The sequence below is a fragment of the Stomoxys calcitrans genome, chromosome 2 (assembly GCF_963082655.1).
Source record: "Stomoxys calcitrans chromosome 2, idStoCalc2.1, whole genome shotgun sequence".
NCBI lineage: Eukaryota > Metazoa > Arthropoda > Insecta > Diptera > Muscidae > Stomoxys > Stomoxys calcitrans.
The window spans coordinates 56,659,668-56,679,048 of record NC_081553.1 but is presented as its reverse complement, the minus strand read 5'-3'; the positions used below and the strand labels follow the sequence as shown (position 1 = coordinate 56,679,048).

At 38.9% G+C, this 19,381-nt stretch overlaps 1 protein-coding gene across 1 annotated transcript in view; it reads left to right on the top strand.

Moving 5' to 3' along the window:
* Nucleotides 1–1,560: 1,560 nt before the first annotated feature.
* The window catches only part of LOC106096216 (uncharacterized), a 205,290-nt gene continuing 187,469 nt past the window's right edge, over nt 1,561–19,381 (top strand). Inside the window, exon 1 of the mRNA XM_059361341.1 lies at nt 1,561–1,680. The gene's annotated coding sequence lies outside the window, so the exon portion shown is untranslated. The remainder of the gene's footprint in view (nt 1,681–19,381) is intronic.

Genomic DNA, 19,381 nt, shown 5'->3' with positions numbered 1-19,381 from the left:
ATACTTTTCATTTGATATCCATATTGTCCTTATCGGTCCAATTTTGATTTTGTGTAGTCCTTTTGTGGCAAGGGGGAGGGTCCGCCCCCCCCCCCCCCCCCTTCCGATATCAATAAATTATAAAACCTATTCCTACTTCCTAACCATATTCCTAATCTACTCCAGAATACCTTTCATTTGAGTCCCATGTTGTCATAATCGTCCGATAAACCTATTTTAAGGGGTTTTGGGGCTGGGCGGCCGCCCAGGTACTTGGACCCTACTTTCATTATGAAATTTGTATTCAACTCTTGAATACCTTCATTTGAATCCCATATTGTCCCATATCGGTCCGCTTTTATTTTTGGGTAGTACTTTTGGGGAAAGGGGAAGGGTCCGCCCCCTTCCGTTATCAATAAATTAAAAAGCCTATTCCTACTTCCTGACCATATTCGTAATCTACTCCCGAATGCCTTTCATTTGAGTCCCATTTTGTCATAATCGACAGATAAACCTATTTTGAGGGGTTTTGGGCCTGGGGCGGCCCCCAGGAACTTGGACCCTACTTTTATTATGAAATTTGTATTCAACTCTTGAATACCTTTCATTTGAATCCCATATAGTCCCCATCGGTCCACTTTTATTTTTGGGTAGTCCTTTTGTGGTAAGGGGGAGGGTCCGCCCCCCCTTCCGTTATCAATAAATTATAAAGCCTATTCCTACTTCCTGACCATATTCGTAATCTACTCCCGAATACCTTTCATTTGAGTCTCATATTGTCATGATCGCAAAAATAAACCTATTTTGAGGGGTTTTGGGGCTGGGGCGGCCGCCCAGGAACTTGGACCCAACTTTTATTATGAAATTTGTATTCAACTCTTGAATACCTTTCATTTTAATCCCATATTATCCCCATCGGTCCACTTTTATTTTTGGGTAGTCCTTTTGTGGTAAGGGGGAGGGTCCGCCCCCCCTCCCGATATCCAAAAATTATATAGCCTATGTTTATATCGGTTCAGCCGTTTTTGAGTCTATACGGTACAAACAAACAAACAAACACAAATTGAATTTTATGTAAGAAGATATATAAGAAGATAAACCCTTCTAACACCTGTTGCAATATTAAGGAAATAATTTCTTGTCAGCGTCCCCAAAATCACCCAAACAAAACTTATTTCATACATACACAGTCAAGGGTCAATGACCCCAAGCATCTTCGAAGTAAAATAACTGGCAAGCCAACATTATCAGATCCAACATGCAGTCCCTTTAGAAAATCTAAGAAAAATTACACATTTGCTTGTTAACTAAACGTGTCCAAAAAGTAGTGACAGTTTTCTTTCCTATGCTATGCCAACCATTTGCATTTTTTTATTGTTTGCTTTACGGGTATCTTCTTTTATTTCTTTCAGGGATTTCGCACTCATTACAGGCCAAAAAGTTGATCGCTGACCAACATCGTTAACCAAAAGCCTGGAAGGCCCAAGAGATAAAACAGTTACACACACACACTCACATCGCCCCAACATCATCATTAGGAAGACGGACAACATTAATGGCCTTAAGTGGCTGAGGCTGGCAACAAGACAGACATGGAGAAACAAAAACCATTTCCGTTTGCTGGACAAACAGAATTACAAGACAACGGCCACAACATCTTAACCAACATCATGATCAACAAAACCAACACCGGCATAATGGGTGAATATATTTATTTAAGGTCTAAGGCTGAGCAGAGAGAGCGAGAGAAGAAAACAAAAGTAAACATGAAATGTAAGCCCTAAGGATGTGTTATAGTCATGACAACCCAAAGCTGTACCTACTCCACCACATAATCATAGACAGCAGCAATGCGACAGTTCTATTTTTGCTTTCTTTTTTTTGTGGACTCCCTAACCTTATGCAAACAAAAATCTTAATTGCGAATGCCTAAAAGCATACCACAAATCACAATACCAGTACTAGCTAGGTTAACAAAACTTTTCCTATTTATCTTATTTGTATTGTACTGCTGTTGTGGTGTAACGGTGTTCGCCACCAAAAATATCCTCACAAAGACTACTACCACAAAAATAACATCCTGATAAATTACATTTAATTGTAGTGTAAGAGTATTTCTTTGGCCACGCATTGTTTATCTGTGGCCATGAATCGCTCGAATTGTTTTCTCATGCAACAATTCTTTGCTTTTGTATTTTATCAACTTCAAGTATTGAATGAATGAATGAATGAATGACCTTCCCAATGTTTGCCAGTATTACTAAGTTTATTTATGTCAATGTTGTGTGTGTGTGTGTGTGTATCTTAAGGCTGTTTTTATAGTTAAGCATATTTGTAGCATACTTTAAGGCTTAGATTATTGTCACAGGCAACATAAATACTCAAGGAGATTTTTTTATTATTGTTTTATGATATTCTTCTCAAAACACTTAAGGATATTGGTTTTTAGTTGTCCCCTTGGTCTTTGTAGCCCCCCATCACCACACAACAAAAACCACTGACAAGCAACTACAAAGAAATCTTAACATAGAAATATTAGGGGTATGGAGATATATATTTTTTTTACTTTTTTTGCCATCATAGTAGAGGAAAGAAAGTGGTTAGGAGACATTGTATAAATCAAAATCAATTTTCAATAAAAAAAATATCATTTTTCAAAAAATATGAACATGAAAAAACATTTTTCTATAAAAAATTAATTTTTCTAAAAAAAATATTTTTTTATAAGACATGAAATGTGCAGTGAAAACTATGAAAAATAATTTTTTCTAACAAATTTTGTTTTCTATGAAAAATTTAATATTTTATGAAAAATTCAAGTTATTTTTATACCCACCACCATAGAATGGGGAGATACTAATCTAGTCATACCGTTTGTAACACCTCGATATATTCCTCTAAGACAAAGCTAAGGTATACATATTCTTGATCGCCTCGGCATTCTGAGTAGATTTAGCCATGTCCGTCCGTCCATCCGTCTGTCCGTCCGCCTGTATGTCCGTCCGTCTGTCTGTCCGTCCGTCTGTTCGTCCGTCTGTCCGTCCGTCTGTCCATCCGTCTGTCCGTCCATCTGTCCGTCCGTCTGTCCGTCCGTCTGTCCGTCCGTCTGTCTGTCTGTCCGTCCGTCTGTCCGTCCGTCCGTCTGTCCGTCCGTCTGTCCGTCCGTCTGACCGGCTGTCCCAATCACGATAACGGTCAAAGGCGTAAAGCTAGCCGATTGAAATTTTGCACAGATAGTTAATATTGGTGTAGGTCTTTGGGAATACCAAATGGGCCATATCGGTTCAGATTTATATAAAGCCATATAAACCGATCTCCCGATTTGAATTCTTGAGCCCCTAGAATCCGTATTTTTTTCATCAATTCAGCATGTTGTATATTTTTTTAAGACAGAACCGTGCCATGTTCGGTCCAAATCGGTCTATAACCCGATATAGCTCCCATATAAACAGATCTCCCGATTTGACTTCTTGAACCATGACAAGCCTCAATTTTTGTCCGATTTGGCTGAAATTAAGCACGTAGTGTTCTGTTATGACTTCCAACAACTGTGCCAAGTACGGTCCAAATCGGTCTATTACCTGATCTAGCTCCCCTTTTTACTTCCTTTCAGTAATAGTCTCGTCTTTTCACGATCTGGATCCCCCCATAGGATTTTCGCCGTCCTAGAGACTGTTTCGCTATTCCGCAATTTTGCATGCGCATTTGTCGCCCACTCCCTTAACACGAACTGCGTCGCCCCAAAATGCTTCGGGTTAACCAAGTTTATTTACGACAGTCCTCTGACCTTCACCGCCAAATCGTCTGCACTTTCATTTCCCCTTACTCCGTTATGGCCCGGCACCTAAACAATGCGGATTGTGCTATCCTCAGAGAAGGCGTTGATCTCCTTCTTACACTGCAAAACAGTTCGTGACCTTACCCTCCTGGTTGTTATTGCCCTTATGGCAATTTTACTGCGGTAAAGATGTTCATACTCGACATCCTCGCGTTAGCACCACACCATTTCACGCATTCCGTGATCGCCAGGATCTTCGCCTGCGGCACCATATTATGGTCAGGCATTCTAAAACAGATCTCAGTCCCTGGATTCTCAATATAGACCCCCTGGCCCACTCTGTCCTCTAACTTTCATCCATCCGTGTAACATGATCTTCCAGATGGCAATACTGGGGTTCCGTCAATCCAAGACTGTGCCGATGGCAGCTGTGCCTCGCACTCGACTTCAAGGTTCATCTCAGGTATCCGATCGGAAACCTCTTCCCTTCCTTCCAGGTTTCCTATCGTCGCCTCGATTATACCACCATGGTATGAGCTGCTCCCATCCTCAATACATTCTCCCATCGCCTTAAGTCTCATAGCCACAGTGGCTGCCTTAAACTTAATCTGTATGTCAATGGGGCGGATATCTAGAATAGTCTCCAGAGCCCTAGCGGGCGTGGTTCCCATAGCTCCGCCGATGACAAGACAACATGTTCTCTGAACCTGTTGTATGGTCCTTATGTTGCGCTTTTTCTCCAGAGCAGTCCATCAAACTACTGAGGCCTAAGTAAGTATTGGCCTTACTCAGTGGACTATCCACTGGGTCTACAGGTCAGGCTCCTGTAGACCAATGGACTATTCTCGGATTCAGGCCCTATTTCGAGCCTACGGCCCGTCTACATAGAGCCCAACATCCCTTGTCATTGAGCATTCGTAAAAGGTCATTTATGGTGGTCACCCATAGGAGTGGCGATAAAATGACCCCCTATGGAGTGCCCAGAGCCACTTTCCATGTCATGGGACACACAATTTATCCACCTATTCCTCAGCATATGGCTTATCCAGTCTCTAAGGACCGGATCCACCCGGTACTGGTCTAAGGATTGGATCAGTGTATCACTCCGTACATTGCTAAAAGCCCACACGATGTCAACGCATACCGTCAGGGTGCACGTTTTGGGCATCGAAGGATTCTTCGATTTTATGCACAACCTCGTGCAGGGCAGTCTTCACCGACCTTCCCTTGACATAGGCATGCTGTTTGTATTTGAGCAGTTCGCTGGGTGTCTTACTCTTTATCATGGTGTCCACAATACGTTCCATGGTTTTGAGTTGAAATGACGTAAGGCTTATGGGTCTGTAGGCCTTTGGTGTGGCATAACTTGCCTTGCCAGGCTTGGGTATAAACACCATCCTTGCCTCCTGCCGGGCTTTCGGAGTAAATGCTAGTCCTAGGCAAGCTGTGAAAATATTGGCCAGATGAGGCGCCACATAGTCTGCCTCTTTCTGTAGTAACGCCGGAAATATTCCATTAGGTCCGGGTGACTTGAATGGTTTAAAGCTCCTCAAGGATTCCTTCACCATAGAATCACTATAACCTTATATAGCTCCCATGTGATCTCTCGATCATCCTTGTTCGGTTCCTAAAAGCTTTAATTTTTCCAAAGAAAAATGAATTTTTTCATAAAAAAATGAATTTTTTCATAGAATAATGAATTTTTTCATAGAAAAATGAATTTTTTCATAGAAAAATGAATTTTTTCATAGAAAAATGAGTTTTTTCATAGAAAAATGAATTTTTTCATAGAAAAATGAATTTTATCATAGAAAAATTAATTTTTCATAGAAAAATGAATTTTTCATAGAAAAATGAATTTTTCATAGAAAAATGAATTTTTCATAGAAAAATGAATTTTTCATAGAAAAGTGAATTTTTCATAAAAAAATGAATTTTTCATAGAAAAATGAATTTTTCATAGAAAAATGAATTTATCATAGAAAAATGAATTTTTCATAGAAAAATGAATTTTTCATAGAAAAATGAATTTTTCATAGAAAAATGAATTTTTCATAGAGAAATGAATTTTTCATAGAAAAATGAATTTTTCATAGAAAAATAAATTTTTCATAGAAAAATGAATTTTTCATAGAAAAATGAATTTTTCATAGAAAAATGAATTTTTCATAGAAAAATGAATTTATCATAGAAAAATGAATTTATCATAGAAAAATGAATTTTTCATAGAAAAATGAATTTTTCATAGAAAAATGAATTTTTCATAGAAAAATGAATTTTTCATATCTTATTTGTATCTTATTTACCAATGAAAGACTCTCATGGCAAAACACAAGGCTGGTCCTGTTGTTTTTTCCTTTGTCTTTCACTTTTTATTGTCTTATTTCTTGCAACAAACTGAAACACTTGTTATTACTTTTTTTTATCTCAATTGTCTCAATGATGGCGATGGTTGCTTGGTTGGTTGTTTGCTGAAACAACAAAGGATTACTTTTTGATTTCGTTTTATTTTCTTCCGTTCATCTTTGCCATCATCCTGGTTAGCATCTAGTGTTTTCCTTTAATCTATGATTTCATATAAAACTTTGTTCGTATGCAGAGACAAAGTTTTATGCAGGCAGCTGCTGGCCGGCTCCTCTGCGTGTTAGAAAACGTTTTTTGTTTACCCTCTTTCCATCGTTTTGCGTTTTTCTCCTCACATTTACATAAAATTTTCCTAGAGTTGATTTAAAGTTTGTTATAAATGTTAGACTTAAAGTATGCTTTCATTTTCCTGGTTTTTTCTACAACTCATAAATGTCCTTTTGTATTGAAGTAGGAGTATGTTTGAAAGTGTTTATGTTTTGTTTTTTTCTATATTTAGAATGTGGTCCAACAAAAAGGACAAATGAGTTTTTGGTCACAGGTGTGTGCAAGTGTGTGTTGTGTAGTGTTATGATGTGTATGCGTGTGTGTGTGTGTGTTGGGAATATAAATAACTCTAAGGACTTCAAGGGATCTACAAACGGTGTTCGTTCACACACTTCATGGCTTAAAATGACATACTTTATGATTATGTTGAGCATGATGTTGCATTGGTTTTTTGTTATTTTGTAATAATGGGTCTGTTGTTTATTTGGAAATGATAGTTGGAGAAAAAACTAATTTTATCAAACACTACTTCCTAGAAAATAGACTTTGCCGAGCTGGAAGGCTATAAATGTCGGCTGGACCGATTTGTTCAAGCTTTCCTTAAAAAATTTTAATGAAGGGCCTTTGAAAATAATGTTTAGAGAAAATGTTGTCTAAAGATATATTTTTTTTTTTGGATTCATGTATCCCGTGTTCAGAGGATCTAAAGTCGGATGGCGAGAATTATGGGCAGGTGGTCTGATTCTAATGATATGGCAGGTTGCTTGGAAACGTTATTTACCCGACCAGGCGACTCAATGGAAATGTCCGGCGAACTACCGCAATCACCCAAAAATTTGCTGCTGGCATCCTCCTACACTGTGCCAAACGTGAGGCCATCCATCTGCTCTGTCATGCCCCTCTTGCAGTTTACTAGGGAAAGTTACCATAGCTATCCCAGTACCAAAGTATTATAGCCGGATAATAGGTCAACTGTCAGGCTTACAACCTGTAGTACAACAAATTCCGCAGGCGGTGTGTAGCTCCCAGTATTACAGGTCTTCTAACTAGGGATCATTAGTGTTAAGCGCAATCGTGATAGATTTATACTCCAGGGAATGGTGAAAGAAAAAAGGCCATTTCTCACCTCCAGTTCGTGGGCGATACTCAAGCAGCACCACTGTAAAACTCCAAATGTTGGTCAGTTTTGTTTCCTGGGCTAGAAGATCATTTAAGTGGCAATAGGTTTGCATTCCCAGTCACTGGGAGCTTGGGTGCCGACGCTGCGTTGCTCAGAAAATGACTATGGGGTCATAAAGTAGGAAGTTGAAAACATCGGGGTGCGAAGCTAGACCGGTAGCACAGCATATTGCAACGTAGTCAGGACTGCACTCTAGTAGGACTGCCCTTCCGTATTGTCGTAAAGCAATCAAGCACTGATTACACCTCACCCACACCGATCGGTAATGAAGACAGTTCTGGTAAAACAGAGCCCAAGTACGAGGTTCTTACTGGAGTGCCTCGTCTCCAGGATGTGACTACCCCTTGACGAAAAAGGAACTATGCTGGTATGCTGAGGCAGCAACCCCTGAGCGAAAGAATAGGAGGCCATCGTATTAAATAGGTTAGCATGTCTGTCGATGATGCTAAACGCCTGGGTTCGAATCCTGACAATAAAATAATAGCACGCCTATTGAACTCGGCTATAAAAAGAGAGTCCCTTCTAACTGAGCTTAAGCTTGAATCGGACAGCGCTCATTTACAAGTCAAAAGTTTGCCAAATCCTGGCAAGAACATTGGAAAAAAATTTAAGTTGGTGGTTATCCTCTCCTAATTTTGGCGTCGATCTGTGAGGTTTTATAACATGAAGAGAAGTCATGTAAAAACTTCTCCCTATAGAGGTGTCGCACTGCAGGACGCCGTTGGGACTAGGATATGAAAAGGAGGTCCTTTATCATTGAGCTGAAACTTGAATAGGACAGCACTCATCGATATGTGAGAAGTTTGCCCCTGTTCTCTAATGGCTGACCCCTGTTCTTCTCGAAATAAGTTCAGTTTAGGGGGTGCTTTGGAGCTTACCACCAAACACTTGGCCCCAAAACAGGATTCCTTTTCTACTCTCAAATACCTTTCATTTGAGTTCCAATAATGTCATGATGGGTCAAATAACTTATTTGAGGTGTTTTAAGGGGGTTAAGCGCCACCTTCATTCTATAACATAAATTTTTAATCTCATTTTCCTCAATCTACTTCAAAATTGCTTTCATTTGAATCCCATATAGCCACGGTCGGCTAATATCCCCATTTGGTGGGTTTTCGGGGTTGGGGTCACCTCCCATTAGATGGACTTAATTTCTTGCCATATTCGTAATCTTCTCCCAAATACTTTTCGTTTGCGTCCCATATTGACATGAACGTTTAAAATGACTGTTTGGGGGGAGTTTTGGGGTTGGGGAGGCCCGCTGGGTACTTGGATCCAAATTTTAAAATTCGTATTCGTATTCTACTCTTACATACCTCTCATTTGATACTCATATAGTTCCGATCGATCCACTTTTGGTTTTGGGTGGTGTTTTTGGGGTTAAGAGGAGGATGGCCCCCCCCCCCCTCCCCCCCCCCCCCCCCCCCTTACCAATATCGAAAAATTATGTAGTCTATGTTTCCTTCCCGACCAATCTACACAATCTGCGAAAATTTCGTGAAAATCGATTCTGCGGATTTTGAGTCTATACGGAACAAACAAACAAATCGAGTCCCATGTAGTCATGATTGCCTAATATGCCCATTTGGGGCGTTTTTGTGGGGTTGAGTGACCCCCTATATTTCGATCTGATTTTAAATGCCACTGTAATCTACTCCGGAATACCTTTCATTTGAGCCCCATATTAGCATGAACGTCCAATATATCTGCTGGGAGGAGTTTTGGAGTTGGGGAGACTTCCTGGGTTCTTGGATCCAATTTTTAATACCATATTTGTATTCTACTCTTCAATACCTTTCATTTGTTACCCATATAGTCCCGATCGGGCAACTTTTGATTTTGGGTTTTGTTTTTGTGATAAGGGGGAGAGTCCGCCCGCCTTCCGATATCAAAAAATTAAATCACTTGACCTCATTTTTAATACCATATTCGTAATCTTCACTCGAAGACCTTATATTTGAGTCACATATTGCCATAATGGTCTAATATGCCCACTATCAGATTTTGCTGAATGATTTTTTTATATCCCCCACCACAGGATGGTGGTATACTAATTTCGTCATTCTGTTTGTAACACCTCGAAATATGCTTCTGAGACCCCATAAAGTATATATAATCTTGATCGTCGTGTCATTTTAAGTCGATCTAGCCATGTCCGTCCGTCTGTCGAAAGCAATAGAGCGCCCAATTCTCATCCAATTTGGCTGAAATTTTGCATAGATTTTGCGGCAGCAATGACAGTTTGATGTTTTTCTACAATTCTTGTCACTTAAGCCTAGTACTGACTTCGAGTTTTCGTTCCAGCAACTGTCAAAACGCCCTATAAAAAACTATTGCGAAATGACTACAAACTTTTTCAAATAAGCAGTACATAGTACAACATGATCGCAACATGTTGATAGCAATATTGTAAAATACAGTACAACATGTTCGCAACATGTTGATAGCAGCATTGTAAAATTAAATTAATTCCAGCGAACAATGACAATCAGCTATTTACAAAAAGTTTTAGTTTAAATTTTTATGAAATGTTGTCTTTTTATTTTGTGTTGTATTTTTTCATTTTTTTTTTTTTTTTGGGTAGCATATTCTGGATAATGAAAGACACTCCATCTTAGACTTGGACCAATCGCTGTAAAAAGAGGGACCGGAAAAGTTCGAGACGCTTCCACCCCGAAGCTACCGCTCCGGGAAGACAAACTTCAATTCGCCAATGAAGAAAGATCCGCCCGGTATACAATCCGTCGCGTCGCCAATGCCACGTCGTCGTCCCACGCCATCGGCCTTCCGCAAAACAAACGAATGCCCGAAATCCGAAGAGTGCCATGTGCCTTACTACATCAGTCAGAAGGCAGACCTCAACGACACGCTCTCCGAGTGTAAATGTAGTGCTGCTCTTGGAGCACTACTCCTCGCCTCCGATATCAGCTTTGCCGCAATATCCTACACCTTCTCCATCATACCGGGTAGACTCACCCTCTCCACGACCCGGGGCCATACCGAGTGCTCATAGGTGAAGATCAGTAAACCACAGCAGAGTACATCCAGCGGACCGCTGATGGCCTATGTTTCCAACTCCTGTCTATTGAGTTGCGGCATAAATGGATCGCACTCAGACTCCGTTTAAATCTCTCCTCAACATTCATTCTCCCGTTCCATTTATGGTCAAGAATAACGCCCAGGCAACTCCACTCCATTAAGGACCAGTCCCCAGAACTCGTCATACGTTCTTCTTCTGGTGAACAATACTCGCTCTGTATTTCTGAGCTTTATGCCAAGCCCATTTGCCCTTGCCCATCTAGACAATACCCTGAAGGGGATCAGTGATAGTATTGACCTACCACGCTTAAGTTTGCCATTTGTGACTCATACATGGAAGGTATGACGGTAGCAGTCGGCGTATTGACAGTGCCCATATTTTCTCCTGGAAAATGAAGATGAGGCTTGGCGGCATAATATAAGCGGCGCGAATGATTACATATCAGCCAGGCTGCAGACTCTGGAGTCGAACTATGTGAAGTAGGGAGTGGTTAGAAGATGCAAAGAGCTTCTTTGAACCATGGAAAGGGCGGAGCCGAATCTTATATACCCTAGACCATGGATCGCATGTGTCAAGTTCTTTGCCTGGTATTTTTTTCAAAGCAAAAAGAGGATAATGGACATGAATTGCTATGCTGTTGGAGCTATACTAGGTTAAGAACCTAATCGGACCATTAATGGTTTTGATATTGAAGACAAAATTTCAGTCAAATCGGATAAAAATTGAGACTTATGATGGCTTAAGCAATAAAATCGGGAGATTGGTTTTTATGTAAGCTAATGCACCGATTCAGACCTTATTTGTCATCTACGCACAAAATTTCAGCCATATAATCGGGAGATCGGGTTATATTTCTTTAGGTGCAATGGGTGGCGGTCTTATTCCAAGGACTACATTAACCCGGTAGCTGTCCATCGTAACTGTCACCGTTTCGGCATGCATGTTGTCTAGCCTCGCCTAATACGCCTCTTTGTATTGTTTCATGTTGTGCTGCCAAACATACAGCAGCTTCTGTATTTAAATCCATTTCTTTGTTTTATCTTTTAAATTTTCTTCAAAACAAATTGGACGCCTTGTAGTTGGAAAATTTCAATTTCTTTTAAGTTTGGTTGACAATCGTAAGATAACAATGATGTCAACCTACAACTGTTTACTACCAACACAACGCTTTAAACGCCAAATAAAAAAAAAAGTTCAATTACAACTAAACAAGTTAGCAACACTGTACAAAATTTAATTGAAGTTAAGCAACATTTTCCGCACAATCGATGTCAGCACTAGGCTTTACATAGTAATTCTATCCCACTGTTTATAAACATTTAAAATATATTATTTTTTATTTTAATAAACATTGAAAAATGTCATATTCCGAAAAAATATTTTCAAATTTAATTTTCTCTTTTTTTTAACAATTTCACCCCCTGCTTCGCTCATGGCCTAGCATATTGCACAAAGCAACTAAACCACAAATCACATTCATTAGATTGCGGTGTCAAAGGTTTTATTACATGGCCATTCATCTCTCACTCTGGCCCTCCCCCACACTCACTCACTGTGTAGATCTCATTATGACTATTGCAAAGGCTTCAGTTACTAAAGCAGCAAAAAAAAAAATAACAATAATAATAACAACAACAAGCTTACGCACAGTAAGCACACAGCAGCATCAACAACAACAAAAAGACAACATAATAAAAAAATATGCACATAACAGCACACAGAGAGAGAAAGAGACGAAGAAGAGAACACTTGAATGTTGCTGCTGGCATAAGGGAATCTCTTAACCACATCATATACCACAGACAGCAAGCAGCTTCATGTTTCATAATATTCATAATCATAATAAAAAAAAATCTCTGCCATGGATTTGTGTTAACCTCATTTCAAGTTGAGGTAGTCGCTTAAGTTTACTTTTTTTTATACCCTCCCTCATAGGATGGGTGTATACTAATTTCGTCATTCTGTTTGTAGCACTTGGAAATATGCGTCTGAGAGCCTATAAAGTATATATAATCTTGATCGTCGTGTCATTTTAAGTTGAACTAGCCATGTCCGTCCGTCTGTCCGTTAGTCCGTCCGTCCGCTCGTCTGTCTGTCCGTCCTTCCGTCCGTTCATCTATCTGTCGAAAGCACGCTAACTTTCGAAGGAGTAAAGCTAGCCGCTTGAAATTTTGCACAAATACTTTTTATTAGTGTAGGTCGCTTGGGCTTGTAAATGGGCCAAATCGGTTCATGTTTTGATATAGCAGCCATATAAACCAATCTAGGGTCTTGACTTTTTGAGTCTATTGAGGGCGCAATTCTCGTCCGATTTGACTGAAATTTTGCACGTGGTGTTTTGGTATTCCTTTCAACAACTGTGCCAAATATGGTTGCAATCGGTTCATAACCTGATATAGCTGCCATATAAACCGATCTTGGGTCTTGACTTCTTGAGCCTCTAGAGGGCGCAGTTCTTACCCAATTTGAATGACATTTTGCACCAAGTATTTTGTTATGATATCCAACAACTATGCCAAATAAGCTTCAAATCGGTTCATAACCTGATATAGCTGCCATATAAACCGATCTGGGGACTTGACTTTTTGAGCCTCTAGAGGGCGCAATTCTTTTCCGATTTGAATGAAATTTTGCACCAAGTATTTTGTTATGATATCCAACAACTGTGCCGAATAAGCTTCAAATCGGTCCATAGCCTGATATAGCTGCCATATAAACCGATCTGGCGACGTGACTTCTTAAGCCTCTAGAGGGCGCCATTTCTATCCGATTTGGCTGAAATTTTGCATTACGTGTTTCGCTATGACTTCCAACAACTGTGCTGATTTAGGTTTTAAATCGGTCCATGTTTTGATATAGCTGCCTTACAAACCGATCTGGGATCTTGACTTCTTGAGCCTCTAGAGGGCGCCATTCCTATCCGATTTCGCTGAAATTTTGCATGACGTGTTTCGCTATGACTTTCAACAACTATGCCTAATAAGGTTCAAATCGGTTAATAACCGATATAGCTGTCATACAAACCGATCTGGGATCTTGACTTCTTGAGCCTCTAGAGGGCGCAATTCTCATCCGATTTGGCTGAAATTTTGCTTGACGTGTTTCGCTATGACTTTCAACAACTGTGCTAAATTAGGTTTTAAATCGGTCCATGTTTTGATATAGCTGTTATATAAACCGATCTGGGGACTTGACTTCTTGAGCCTCTAGAGTGCGCCATTCCTATTCGATTTGGCTGAAATTATGCATGACGTATTTTATTATGACTTTCAACAACGGTGACAAAATAAGGTTCAAATCGGTTCATAACCTGATATAGCTGCTATATAAACCGATCTGGGGGACTTGACTTCTCAAGCCGCTAGAGGTCGCAATTAATATCCGATTTAAATGAAATTTTGCTCGAAGTATTTTGTTATGATATCCAACAACTGTGGCAAATAAGGTTCAAATCGGTTCATAACCTGATATAGCTGCCATATAAACCGATCTGGGATCTTGACTTTTTGAGCCTCTCGAGGTCGCCATTATTATCCGTTTTTTTTTTTTGAAATTTTGTACGACGTAGCCTCTCATGACCATCAACATACGTGATTATTATGGTCTGAATCGGTTTATAGCCTGATACTGCTCCCATATAAATCGATCTCTCTATTTTACTTCTTGAGCCCTTAAAAGGGCGATTTTTATTCGAATTGGCTGACATTTTACACAGCTCTCCAATATATAATTTAATTGTGGTTCGAACCGGACCATTTCTTGATATCGCTCTAATAGCAGAGCAAATCTTGTCTTTTATCCTTTGTGTTGCCTAAGAAGAGATGCCGGGAAAAGAACTCGACAAATGCGATCCATGGTGGAGGGTATATAAGATTCGGCATGGCCGAACTTAGTACTCTTTTACTTGTTTTTTTTTTTTTTGTTTTTGTTTACTGTTACTTTTTGCCTTCGCCAGTTGTTGTGTTGATGTTGTTGGCATTACCGAGGTTTTTCTTTCATGACTTAACCCCATTTAAGTTCAGCGAAAAAAACCAAAACAGAGCAAAGGCCCAAACAAACAGAAAAGGAAATGAAAATGAGACGTATTTGGTTGTGGGTTGCTTTTTTTTTTTTTTGTTTAATTCATGTTATTTTTATTTCCGTTACTGAAATGTGGTTTTATTTTGCGCCATTTGCCTTTATGTGTGTAAATTTGTTATTAATTAAAATGTATGGCAAGTGAATATGGCTTTGAAAGGCAGAGAGAGTGTGTGAGAGAGAGAGAGATATAGAGAGAAATGAAATTTAAATTTATTGTAGCATTCAATAAGGGCTTAACCCAACAGTCATAAATTTGGGAGAAAAAGGTTAAAATTGGAAATTATTGGTTTTCGCATAGACAAATTTGTTTAAAAGGATTTTCTTAAGGTAAAAACAAAAAAAAGGAGACAAAAGTCTGTTCTATGTATCAAATGATACAAATTTTTCTGGGGTTTTGTTAACACTTTTATCAGATAAACTAAGAAAATTCATACCCATACCATTTTTTCCCCGAATAAACCAAAGCTTCTGTTACCCCTGTTTAATATTCAATTCCTTTACATTTGCCTCATACACAACAATTTCGCTTTAGCAGCAGCTATAATAAAAATCTGTTTTCTTTAAACTGCACCAAAGCAAACAAAAATTTGCATTTAAAAACAGAAAATCCCAAAACAAGCCACAGCGACCACCAATGGCAGACCACAGTGGAATTCAAATGCAATTTTGTCTGTCAGCAAGCTGTGCTCTTGCTTGGACCAAAAGTTTGCATAACAAGGAAGTTGTTTGCTGGTCCTTTTACATGTATCCTCTGTCTATTTCAGCTTCAATGTTTGCATCTAATGCCACATGCAACAGCAAAAAGCTTTGCTGCAATATTTATTTAAGAAGACAAAAATTATGCATTCCCCACAGAGTGAAAGAAGAGGAAAGACACCAATGGCTGCTTCGTTGTGGCAGTTGCATTTGTAAAAGCCAAACTACAAATGACAGCTGCTTTTTCTTGCACCGTTTTTTTTTTCGAAAATACATATTCGTATCCCCAAATGGAATGAACCACATCCATTGACATGTCATGTGTGGCAAAGTGCTGGAATATTCCTTGCTTTTTTTTTGGAGAAAACGTAAATGCATCTTGAAACTTAGACAGGCAAATAGAATGACTTGACAGACAGATGCTTAGAATAGACTGCAAAGTTTATGGCTCTTCTTGAAAAATGAATGTTGTGAATTGAAATGAAGATCTATGTTGAACAAAAAAAAAAAAAAATATTATAAAAACACTAAGAAGAGATAGCTTAGTGCAGTATAAAGCAAAGAGAAAATACAATTTTTACCATCCAGAGGCTCAAGAAGTCAAGACCCCCGATCGATTTATAGCTGTATGAGGTTATGAACCTATTTCAACCATACCCAACACAGTTGTTGGAAACCATAACAAAACTCTTCATGCAAAATTTTAGCCGAATCGGATAAGAATTTCGCCCTCTAGAGGCTCAAGAAGTCAAGACCCCAGATCGGTTTATATGGCAGCTATATCAGGTTAAAGACCGATTTCAACCATACTCAGCATAGTCTTTGAAAAAAAAAAAAAATAACAAAACACCCCTTGCAAAATTTCAGCCTAATAGGAAAAGGATTGCGTCCTCTAGTGGCTCAAGAAGTCAAGATCCCAGACCGGTTTAAATGGCAGCTATATCAGGTTATGAACCGATCTCAACCATTCTGATATAGCCCCCATATAGACCGCTCCGTCGATTTAAGGTCTTGGGTCCATCAAAGGCGCATTTATTGTCCGATTTCGCCGAAATTTTGGACAATGAGTTGTGTTCAACATTCTTCTTAAAATTGGCTCAAATCGGTCCAGAATTGGATATAGCTGCCATATAGACCGATATATGGTTTTAAGATTTTGGGCGTATAAAAAGCGCATTTATCATCCGATTTCGCTGAAATTTGGGACATTGAGTTGTGTTAGCTCCTTCGACATCCTTCTTTAATTTGGCTCAGATCGGTTAAGAATTGGATATAGCTGCCATATAGACCGATCTCTCGATTTAAGGTCTTGGGGCCATAAAAGGCGCATTTATTGGCCGATTTTGCTAAAATTTGGAACAGTGAGTTGTGTTAGGCCTTTCAACATTCTTCTTGAATTTGGCTCAAATCGGTCCAGGTTTGGATATAGCTGCCATATAGAGCGATCTCTCGATTTAAGGTCTTGGGTCCATAAAAGACGCATTTATTGTCCGATGTCGCCGAAATTTGGGACAGTGATTTGTTTTAGGCTCTTCGATATATTTTTGCAATTTGGTCCAAATCGGTCCAGATTTGGATATAGCTGTCATATCGACCGATCTCTTAATTTAAGGTTTTGGGCCTATAAAAGGCTCATTTATTGTCCGAATTCGCCGAAATTTGAAACAGTGAGTAGTTTTAGGCCTTCTAACATAGGACCCAAATATGGTCCAGATCGGATTATATTAAGATATAGCTGTCTTATAGACCGATCTTCCAAAGAAGGGTCTGAAGCCTATAAAGGCTTTATTTCTTAACCGATTTCGTTGAAATTTGAATCAGTGAGTAGCTTAAGGCTTCCCGACATCTGACCCAAATATGGTTCAGATCGGACTATTTTTAGACATAGCTGCCTTATATACTGATCAGCCGATAAAGGGTCTGAAGCCCATAAAAGCTATATTAATTGCACAATTTCGCTGAAATTTTAAACAGTGGGTTATTTTAAGACTCCCGGCATCTGATCTAAGTTTGGTTCAGATCGGACTATAAAGTACGTAAATTTGTAAAAAAATTTTAGTGCACGAACACACCTACTATTTGCGTGTGTTGCAAACGCTATGACATATTCATTTTGCACCCCCATCCTTCGGTTGGGGGGTATAAATATCAATGTACATTCTTGTAAAGACTATCACTTTAAGTTAATTTAAAAAATAAATACACAAAACACAAAACAACTAAAATTGAATTGAATTGAATTTACAAGAAGTCTTACATATCTGCTATACACACTAAGTAGAAAAACCAAATCAGAACTTAATAAGCAAATAAATAACAATGCCACCAAGCAGCAGTTGTAGTGTAGTGTTAGTAGACCTTTATTGTATTTAATTGAATAATAAATTAGCATTAGAGAGTGTGTGCGTGTGTGTGTGTGTGTGTTTTTTTGCTTTTTTTGTATCATATATTAGTCATAAGTTTAAACAAATAAATGCCATACAATTATGCAAATAAATAGAAATTATAAATTTCCCCATAAGCAATGCGCAAGTGTATGAATATTCAGTTGTATTCAAATGTGTGTGTGTGTGTGTGGGGGTAATTTTCTACATAAAATCTCACAACACAAAGGATTTGTTAAATGAATGTCAAATAGAATGAACTAATTGAAAAATATATATGGACACTAAATGAAAGGTCGTTGAAACAAAGTTTTGGAAATTCGTTTATTTTGTGAAATTTTGAAAAATGGCCAACGATATGCTTTTATAAACATTAAAATTAAATTTTAATTGGAAAGCAGAAAAATGAACATTAATTGGGAAAACAAGATGAAATGGAACAAAATAAAAATTTTGGTAATTATTATTTTCTCAATTTTAACAAGGATGTTGGGCGGTCATAATGCCACTTCATGCATGGCGTATCTATTAGGTACCTTTGATATCACCTCTGAAAACGGAATAATAAGGATGTAATATGGGATTTTGGGTTGATTTGGATCATGCCTAGTATGATGGATGTTTAAAGTCATGACGGCTCATCACTTGCTAAATTCTAACCAAATTGCATGGTAAAAGTGATTTAAATCGGATGTCGAACTAAAAAACTTTTATATTATACCCACCACCATAGGTTGGGGGTATACTAATCTAGTCATTTCCTTTATAAAACCTCGAAATATTCGTCTAAGACCCCATAAAGTATAGACATTCTTGATCGTCTTGTCGTTCTAAACCGATCTAGCCATGTCCGTCCGTCCGTCTGTTGAAATCACGATAGAGGTCGAACGTGTAAAGCTAGCCGCTTGGAATTTTACACAGATACTTAATATCGATGTAGATCGTTGGGAATTGCAAATGGATCAGATCGGTTCAGATTTAGATATAGCTCCCATATAAACCGATCTCCAGATTAGACTTCTTGAAACCCTGGAAGCCGCAATTTTAATCCGATTTGTCTGAAATTTTGCATGTAGTGTTCTGTTATGACTTCCAACAACTGTGTCACCTACGGTCCACATCGGTCTATAACCTGATATAGCTGGCATTTAAACCGATCTCCCGATTTGACTTCTTGAGCCCCTGGAAGCTGAAAATCTATTCCGATTTGGCTGCAATTTTGCTCGTAGTGTTCTGTTGTGACTATCAACATCTGTGCTAAGTATGGTCCAAATGGATTTGAAACCTGATATGGCTGCCATATAAACCGATCTCCCGATTTGACCTCTTGACCCTCTGGATGCCGCAATATTTATACGATTTGGCTGCAATTTTGCTCGTAGTGTTCTGTTGTGACTATCAACACCTGCGCCAAGTACGGTCCTAATGGATCGGAAGATCGGTTTATATGGCAGCCATATCAGGTGGCTGCCATATAAACCGATCTTCCGATTTGACTTCTTGAGCCCTTATACGACGCAATTTTTGTCCGCTTTGGCTGATATTTTGCATGTGGTGTTCCGTTATGACTTTCAACAACTGTGCCAAGTATGGTCCAAATCGGTCTATAACCT